The sequence below is a fragment of the Myotis brandtii genome, unplaced genomic scaffold (genome assembly GCF_000412655.1).
Source record: "Myotis brandtii unplaced genomic scaffold, ASM41265v1 scaffold1466, whole genome shotgun sequence".
NCBI classification, from domain to species: Eukaryota; Metazoa; Chordata; class Mammalia; order Chiroptera; family Vespertilionidae; genus Myotis; species Myotis brandtii.
In genome coordinates, this window is record NW_005355270.1 from 1,633 (window position 1) to 10,941 (window position 9,309).

General features: G+C 48.3%; 1 long non-coding RNA gene across 1 annotated transcript in view; it reads left to right on the top strand.

Annotated features, from left to right (window-relative positions):
- Positions 1-2,353: 2,353 nt before the first annotated feature.
- LOC106725234 overlaps positions 2,354-9,309 on the top strand; it is a 10,902-nt gene continuing 3,946 nt past the window's right edge. Inside the window, exons 1-2 of the long non-coding RNA XR_001361106.1 lie at positions 2,354-2,385; positions 5,133-5,135. This is a non-coding gene — a long non-coding RNA (uncharacterized LOC106725234). The remainder of the gene's footprint in view (positions 2,386-5,132; positions 5,136-9,309) is intronic.

A 9,309-nucleotide genomic window follows, 5' to 3' on the forward strand; every position in this document is an offset into this window, starting at 1 on the left:
ACAATTCTCACTATAACTAACAAACAAAAAGGGTGGGTGGTTGCACTAAAATCAGTACCGTTTGGGCGGGGAGACTACGAGGAAAATCGACACTTTCCACTTTTACTTTGAATTTCTTATAGATCTGAGACACACAGGGAGACGGACATGGAGGGAGACGGAGAGAAAGAGAAACATCCATGTGACAGACAAAAAATCAATCACCTCATAGGCATGCCCTTACCAGGAATCAGGGGCACTTCTTGCTTCATGCCTCAACACTCAATCATTGACCCTCCCTCGATGACCTGTGTGTTGATATTTGCATGACCTCTTGACTACAAACACAATATGGCCCTGGCTGGGGACATGACATGCTACGGTGATGACAACCTTTACATTGCTGTGTTCTAAGGTTGCTTTCAGCATCAACCCTGCCCTGTTTCCATCAGCACAGCAAATGACAGGGGTTGCATCACTACAAGTCTGCCGCAAGCCGTGCCATTCTTGCTGCTTCACACACTCACCGCAGGGAAAAAAAAAATCTGCACAGCAGATGTCCCAAGGGACCTGGCGTCTAGGGCACACTGTTTTCGATAGGTTTGCTCCCCTTCTTAGTGCTATGTGTTCTGACCACGGCCACCTTCAAGGGAAAGGTGGTTTCCCCAGCTGGGTATGTTCCCCTACAATTAGGGATGAATGGGACTACAGAAGGGAAGAAATTCACTACAACCGCCTCATGGGACAGAAATACACTATGCCACTTCTGAGGAAATCAGACAAAGACTCTTGCCAAGACATTTAGCACTCGCTAGGCCTACATGCTCAGGGGTCTACCCACCAGAGAAACGACCAAAGCCTACACCCCCAAAAAACCGACAACGCAGGCCAGTCCCAAGGAAGACCACCACAAAGCCTAAAAGGAAAACTATCACTTCAAGAAATAATGCTGCAAACAATGCACGCAGCCTCCTTATCTAAAAATCTTAGGCCACCTAGGCAACCACAAACACTTCAACAAACTACCAGGCAGGTCGTTCATCACCATACCTAACAACAATCATGCTGAAGCTACACAACCTGGACTTACGACATACAATAGGAAAACCTCCTTCCGGTTTGGCCTTATACCTTCACAGTGGAGCAATACAATAGGAACCATACAATACAAATAACAAACTAGCTCTGATCATGGAACACAGACACTAACCTTTACAATAGAATGTACAAATATAGACAATAAATAAGATTAAAATCAGCAGAGCTAAACAGAAAGGAGATTTTTGGCAAAGGTCAGATAAGAAACTGGAAACGTAAAACAAGAAACTTTAACAGGTCAAAGGAGGAGACAAAACATACCGTGAAGGAACTATGGATGCATGCTTATAGAATCAAAGACTATAAACACACTTGGAACAGGGCAATAAACACAGAACCTGATGATGCTGATCAGCTCAACGCTGTCTCCGTGCCCTTCATTCTTCTACCATGCCGTCCACACCTTGGCAGACCCCTGCACCACTGGGCCTGGACCCCGGCACAACTCTACTTCTACCTTCTGCCTATTGCTTCATAACATAGAATAAAGGTAAAACCATGCAGGCTGTCTCAACAACCTGGACAGTCATTGAGCTCCCAAAGATTTGGCTTGGCTCACAACACGTGACCTCCGACAGTTCAGTGGGCCACAATACACACTCGTACTGACCAAGTTTCTAAACATTTGCCAAGTAAAACATCCACACTTACCAAGTTTTGAACATGCTCATTCAATGACACTTACAAAGGCAGCTTGGTACAAGAAATGTCATTTTCTAAAATAAAATCTATCTAGAATACAAATGTATAATACATCAAACACATAACTGCTTCACTCTCATTGATTTGGCAGATGATAACTACATAAAACAAGTTGGACACCACTTTCCAAACAACTGTTCTGTACATGGATGTCCAAACAGGTCTTGTGTCTTAGACAGAGTCACCATCAAGTAGGGGCTGTGTGTGGGGGGAAATGAAATACATGGTTCTGGAGTAAAAAAAAAAATGACAAGGTACCTCCGGAACGATACGAGGAACCAGCACACTGGCCACACGTTCTCGGATGTCACCTCTCCAGGCCACTGCGGCTTCCATGGTGTGTCTGGCCCTCGGTCCATGTGTCCCTAGGTCTCGGTGTCCCTCGGTCACCGACACCAGCTCAGTCTGCTCGCATCTTTTCAGTGGGGATGGACTCTGGGAGCAGCAACACCACGCAGTAGACCGGAACACCGGCAGGACTCTCCTCTGTCCATTTCGCTTGGGAGACCCTGCAAGGACCCTGCTACAGTGACTTCATCATCTTGTGTCAGAAATTTGGCAGCTGAGGGACACTTGAACATTTTATTTTTATCTTATACACACATTGTGTGGAAAAACATCAGCGGAGCTGAATGCTTTGCTCATCATGGTGCCTTTCTTTCCGGATATGGTACTTTTTCACACCCTCCAAATCTTTTCATTCTTTGTACTTTTTTCGTGTGTATGTTTTGCTTAATTCTTTACAGAGGAGATATTTTCACCATTCATTTTCTTAGAGAGCGTGGAAGGGAGGGAGCGGGAGGAGAAAAAGAGAAAACAAACAAGCAAACACGAGTATGCAACAGACACATGCATCTTTGGCTCCCACAGGAGCCCAGACCGGGGCAGGCGATGAAACATGCATCCCACGTATGTGCTCTGGACCAAGAATCCCGACAGCGACCCTTCCCTGGCCATCCGAATGGCTAACCGCCGAGCAACACTGGCCAGGGCCTATTCCTTCCACTTAGCACATGACAACACATGTCACTCTTTCTTCTTGCACAAGGAACACAGCCAATCGACGATCATCACTCATCATTCATGCTTCTCTCTTCTTTTCGAAAATAGGACAAACAAATATTGCTAAAAAACACACTGTAGCCCTGACCATGTCGCTCACTGGGTAGAGCGACGGCCTGCAAACTAAAAGGTCCCTGGTTCGATTCCCAATCAGGGCACATGCCCTGTTTACGGGCTCGATCCCCAGTGGGGGGAGGGGGACGGGAGGCAACTGATCCATGATTCTCTCTCATAATGGATGTTTCCATCTCTCTCTCCCTCTCCCTTCCTCTCTGAAACCAATAAAATATTTTTTAAGAAGTATAAAGATCCTGGTAGATGACAAAGAATCCCCATCAGCAGAGATGGACCAGACTGGAAGGGGAGGGAACTTTTCTCAGAGGACTGAAGACTGAGACCTGAGAAGGAAGGAGCCCTTAAAGCATTTTAAACTCCCCGCAGGCGGGTAAACAAGCAATGCGGTCGCCGGCCATGAGTTTGACATGCTTGCCTTAAAGGGCTCGCTGGTGCCATCAACAATCACAGCCTCCCTGCTACTGATGGCATCAATAATAGCAGCTACAGCGGAAGGACTGCCTCAGGAATGCCCACCTCTAGGCTACTCATTGCATCCATCATTGCAGCCTCAAGGGGACTGGCTGCCTCAGTAAACAAGGCCTCTCCAGGGGCCGCTGAATCGAGCAGGAATAACACATTCTCCCGATACCCCTGCACCTCGCTGCACAGTCTGGCTGCCTCCATAATGGGGTCATCCAAGGGACTGGCTGCCAAAATCACAACAGCCTCCGGCTGACTGGCTGCATCAGGAAAGGTGACCTGTCCAGTACTGGCTGCCTTGGGAATGGTGGCCTCCCCAGAATGACTGCTTCAATAATGGCAGCCTCTAGGTTACAGACTGACATACTGAACGCACAGCTTCCCCATGTCACTGCAGCAGTCAAGGCCTCCCTTTCCAGGGATGGGACCCGAACAGGTGCAAAATCCAGACCCTTGACTTCAGTCCATCCAGGGAAAAATAATTGCACCCTGAACAGCCTCCATCATTTTCTATGGTTTTCTGTGGTCTTTCTTTGTTGATTTCTTTGCATTTTCTTAAAAATATTTTTATTGATTTTTTTTACACAGAGGAAGGGAGAGGGATAGACAGACAAACATCCATCACAGAGAAACAAACATCCATCAGCTGCCTCCTGCACACCCCCTACTGGGGATGGGCCCGCAACCAAGGTACATGCCTGTTGATGTTCTTTGTGAACGGTGACGCTGAGATGAACCGGACGTGCAGGATACAGAGAAGCAGAAGGCTACCGCTCGCTCAGGAGATTAGCAAAGGCCCCCAAAGCCCTCATGGCTTTTATTCAGTGAGTACAGCAAATAACAATGGAGTACAGCAAGTGACAATGATGAACAGGCATGCTTATGAGATCATCAAAGCTAAGTTATACATGACACTATAAATTTACTATGTTATACAAACACTCTTTCCACCCGCGACAGTGCACCCTCCCTTGAACTTTCCATGCCCTCATGGACTATTTATCACCTCAAGGAAAGTTCTGCCTCTGAACAATAAGTCTTGCTTGCAAGACTTTGTTCTGACGTGGCCTGCTTGCAGGCTCCCGCCTTTTCCTGGCAGAACGCCTTCTTCTAGTTAACTTCATTCCGCTTGACCGCTACAGTGCCCCTCACTGGAATCGAACCAGGGACCCTTCAGTCCGCAGACCGACGCTCTCCACTCAGTCAACCGGTCAGGGCTGGTTGTGGTTTTTGGGATACAAGTCTTCATCAAATTCAAAGAATATTAGCTAACATTTCAGCACCACGGACAAAAGATGAAGGTGTTATTCTTTAAAAGGCCACAAGAGGGCAGCAGGAGGATACTTTTCCCAAAGGAATTGCCTGACAGCTTCTTGAAAGGTTTGTCATAAGTATAGACGTGCAGACATGGAATACTTAACCGAAACAAATGGGAAACAGTCACCTGGACACTGGTAACCATGAACATATGAACCAGTAACAATTAGCCTAGTAAATACTTTCAAGCAACCTAGTAGCTAATAACTAGAAAATCAGTACCTAGTAACTTACTAACTGGCAACTAGGAACCTTTTGAACCTACTGACCTGGCAACCAGTACCTGCTAAATAGTGACCTAGAAACTAGTAAGTGTTCATCCTTAACCTAGTACACTGGTTACCAGTACACCGGTAACTAGGAACCAGTAACCAGTAACCAGTGACCTCAGTAAAGACGACCTGTCCCATCCTCGCTGCAGTGTTCACGGGGGACAGGCAGTACAAGCGACCTCCAGGGCAATGAATGCCTCCACAACGGTTAACTCCCCCGAGGTCGCCTGCACTCCTGAGACTTTATGACTGCGCTGTACAAACTTCCTGCCTCAGGAATGGAGGACTCCAGCGTACCAGCGCCTACATAACGGCAACGGCGCACTCTCGCGAGGTTGCCTGGTCTCGCGGAACTTTACACCCTTGCTGTACGGACTTCCTGCCTCACTAATGGCGGCCGCCACCGTACGGAATGTCGCACTCAAAGCGGACTCCAAGTCACACGAACGGCAGCCTACAGCGAACTCGCTGCCTCATTATACGCCGCTACAGCCTGGTGGCTGCCTCAGAAAACGCCACCTGCCTTGTACGGGCCGCCTCGGTCCCAGAGGCACTGCCGTACGGAAGGACTCTGTACTGGCGGACTCCAACGTATGCTGCACCTACGTAGTGGCGCACTCTCGAGACGTCGCCTGGATTCGCGGTACTTTACACCCTCGCTGTACGGACTTCCTGCCTCACGAATGGCGGCCGCCACTGAACGGAATACCGCACTTATAGCGGACTCCAGGTCACACGGATGGCAGCCTACAGCAAACTCTCTGCCTCAGTATACGCCACTGCAGCCTGTAGGCTGTCTCAGTAAATGCCACCTGCCCCATACGGGCCGCCTCAGTCCCAAAGACATTGCTGTACGGACGGACTCAGTAATGGCGGACTCCAACGTACGCAGCGCCTACGTAAATGCGCACTCTCGCGAGGTCACCTGGTCTCGCGGAACTTTACACCCTCGCTGTACGGACTTCCTGCCTCAATAATGGCGGCCGCCACCATAAAGAATGTCGCACTCAAAGTGGACTCCAGGTCACACGGACGGTGGCCTACAGTGAACTCGCTGCCTCAGTATACACCACTGCAGCCTGCTGGCTGCCTCAGAAAACGCCACCTGCCCCGTACGGGCCGCCTCGGTCCCGGAGGCACCGCTGTACGGACGGACTCAGTCATGGCGGACTCCGGCGTACGCGGCGCCTACGTAGCGGCGCACTCTCGCGAGGTCACCTGGTCTCGCGGAACTTTACACCCTCGCTGTACGGAATTTCTGCCTCACTAATGGCGGCCGCCACCGTACGGAATGTCGCACTCAAAGCGGACTCCAGGTCACATGGACGGCGGCCTACAGCGAACTCGCTGCCTCAGTATAAGCAGCTGCAGCCTGCAGGCTGTCTCAATAAACGCCACCTGCCCCGAACGGCCGCCTCGGTCCCGGAGGCACCGCTGTACGGATGGACTCAGTCATGGCGGACTCCAGCGTACGCGGCGCCTACGTAGCGGCGCACTCTCGCGAGGTCGCCTGGTCTCGCGGAACTTTACACCCTCGCTGTACGGACTTCCTGCCTCACGAATGGCGGCTTCCGGACGCAGCTTGTCTCACTAATGGTGGCCACCACTGTACGGAATGCCGCACTCATAGCGGACTCCAGGTCACACGGGCGGCAACCTACAGCGAACTTGCTGCCTCAGTATATGCTGCTGCTGCAGCCTGCTGGCTGCCTCAGTAGACGCCACCTGCCCCCTACGGGCAAGCTCAATCGCGGAGACAACGCTGTACGGATGGACTCAGTAATGGCGAACTCCAGGGTACCGAATGCCTCAGTAATGGCCGACTCTCGCTAGGTCGCTGGGTCTCGCGATGCTTCACACCTCGCTGTACGGACTGCCTGCTTCAAGAATGGCGGCACCCAGGGCATTGGCTGACTTAGTAATGGCGGCCTCCATGGTACGGAATGCCGCAATCATAGCGGAATCTAGGTTACTGGCTGCATCAAAAATGGCGGCCTACAAGGTACTGGGTGTCTCAATAATGGCAGTCTCTACGTTTCTGAATGACAGCTGGAACGCACAGGTTCACTATGTCAGTGCAGCAGCCAAGGCCTCCCTTTGCAGGGCTGGGGCGGGAAGAGGTGCAAAAGCCAGACCCGTGACTTCAGTCCATCCAGGGACAGAATTATTTCAGCCCTGTAGAGTCTCGATGATTTTCTGTGTGGTTTTTTTTGTGTTTTTTTTTTTTCTGGGTATAATTTTTCCCTCCTGTTCACAGGACATTAGCTGGGATTTCAGCACCACGGACAGAAGCACAAGGTGTTATTCCTTGAACGGCCACAAGAGGGCAGCAGAGGATCGTTTTTTGCACAGAAATTGGCTAACAGCATCCTTTGAGGTTTCTGTCATAAGTACATACATGCATAGACGTGTACAGTATAAGCAGTAACTTAATTGAAGGAGAAATAAAACCGTTTACCCTATAAAACAAGAGTACAAGTCTTCTCTAGGATTACATTCTGATAAATCGCAAAATAAGGAATCCTTGTGCTTAGCACATTTCTACAGGACTATTTCATCTTTCATTCTGAAAGAGACAGGCATAGGTATCAAGTTACAAGAACACGTTTCAAAACCACTGTGCTAAGGCACCAAACTATTAACCAGAATTTTTTATGCAGAAAAAAGTGTGTTTACAACTAGTTCACTAGGTGAAGAAAATACTCAGTAATAATGACCTTAATGTCACTGAAGTAACTTGAAAAAATAGGAAGCAATATTGGAATTTACTAGAATCCTGAAAAGGACGACTCATTTGGATGCTTCTGAAATACTATCAGACAAATTCACATTTTGCAACCCAAATTCATCTTTTGCTAGCCTCAGCCCCAGCCTTGACCTCTGACCCTTGACCCACACTCCGATTTAGATTTTTAAGAGTGAATAGAGCCTTAGCCGGTTTGGCTCAGTGGGTAGAGCATTGGCCTGCGGACTGAAGGGTCCCAGGTTCGATTCCGGTCAAGGGCATGTACCTGGGTGTGGGCACATCCCTAGCAGGGAGTGTGCAGGAGGCGGCTGATCCATGTTTCTCTCTCATCGATGTTTCTAACTCTCTATCCCTCTCCCTTCCTCTCTGTAAAAAAATCAATAAAATATATATTTAAAAAAGAGTGAATAGAATACGTAGCTGGTGTTGCTCACTGGTTAGAGCATCGGCTTGCCAAACATACACTCACTACTCTCTAGTTAAAAGAGCAATCAAGGAACATACTAGGCAGGGTGGTGGGTCACCATAAAGGGAACCTCAGTGCAGCAGTCTCCAGGGCCTCCCTTTGCAAAGCTGGGGTGGGAAGAGGTGCAGACCCAGGAGCCCTGACTTCGGTCCATTCAGGGACGGAATGATTGCCACCATGGACAGCCTCGATGATTTTGTGGGTTTTTCTTTCTTTTTTTTTTTTTTTTGGGTAGAATAATTGGTTGTGTTTTCAGGGCCTTAGCTTCGATTTCAGCACCATGGTCAGAGGCACAATGTGCTATTCTTTAAATGGCCACAGGAGGGCAGCAGAGGATTATTTTTGCGCAGGAATTGACTGACAGCAGGATGTTTGGTCTTAACACACTTCTACAGTTTATTTTATCTTTCATTCTAAAAGAGACGGACACAGGGATCAAGCAGAACCCTTTGAGTTACAAGAACACGTTTTGAAACCACTGTGTTTCAACACCAAACTATTAACTAGAATCTTATGTTCAGAAAAAAAAATGTGTTTACAACTAATGTACTAGGAGAAAAAAGTACTTAGTAATAATAACCTAATGTCACACAAGTAACTTCAAAAAATATGAAGCACTATTGAAATTTACCAAGATCCTGGAAGGAGTGACTCATTTTCATGCTGCTGAAATTCAAGCAGACAAAATTCACCTTTTGTAAAGCAAAATCATCTTTTTTAAAAAGTTTTTTTAAAAATATTTTTTATTGATTTCGGAGAAGGAGAGAGAGAAAGAAACATCCATGATGAGAGACAATCATGGATTGGCTGCCTCCTGCAAACCCACAGCTGAGGATCAAGCCTCCAACCCAGGCATGTGCCCTTGCCCAGAATCAAACCTGGGACACTTCAGTATGCAGTCCAATGCTCTATTCACTGAGCCAAATCACCTAGGGGAAACTTCATCTTTTGCAAAGTAACTTCACCTTTTCCGCTTTAAATTCATCTTTTGCCAGGGTTTGATTCCAGTCAAGGGCACATGCCTGGGTTGTGGGCTCAATCCCCAGTAGGGGGCATGCAGGAGGCAGCTGATCCATGATTCTCTCTCATCATGAATGTTTCCATCTCTCTCTCCCTCTCCATTCATTTCT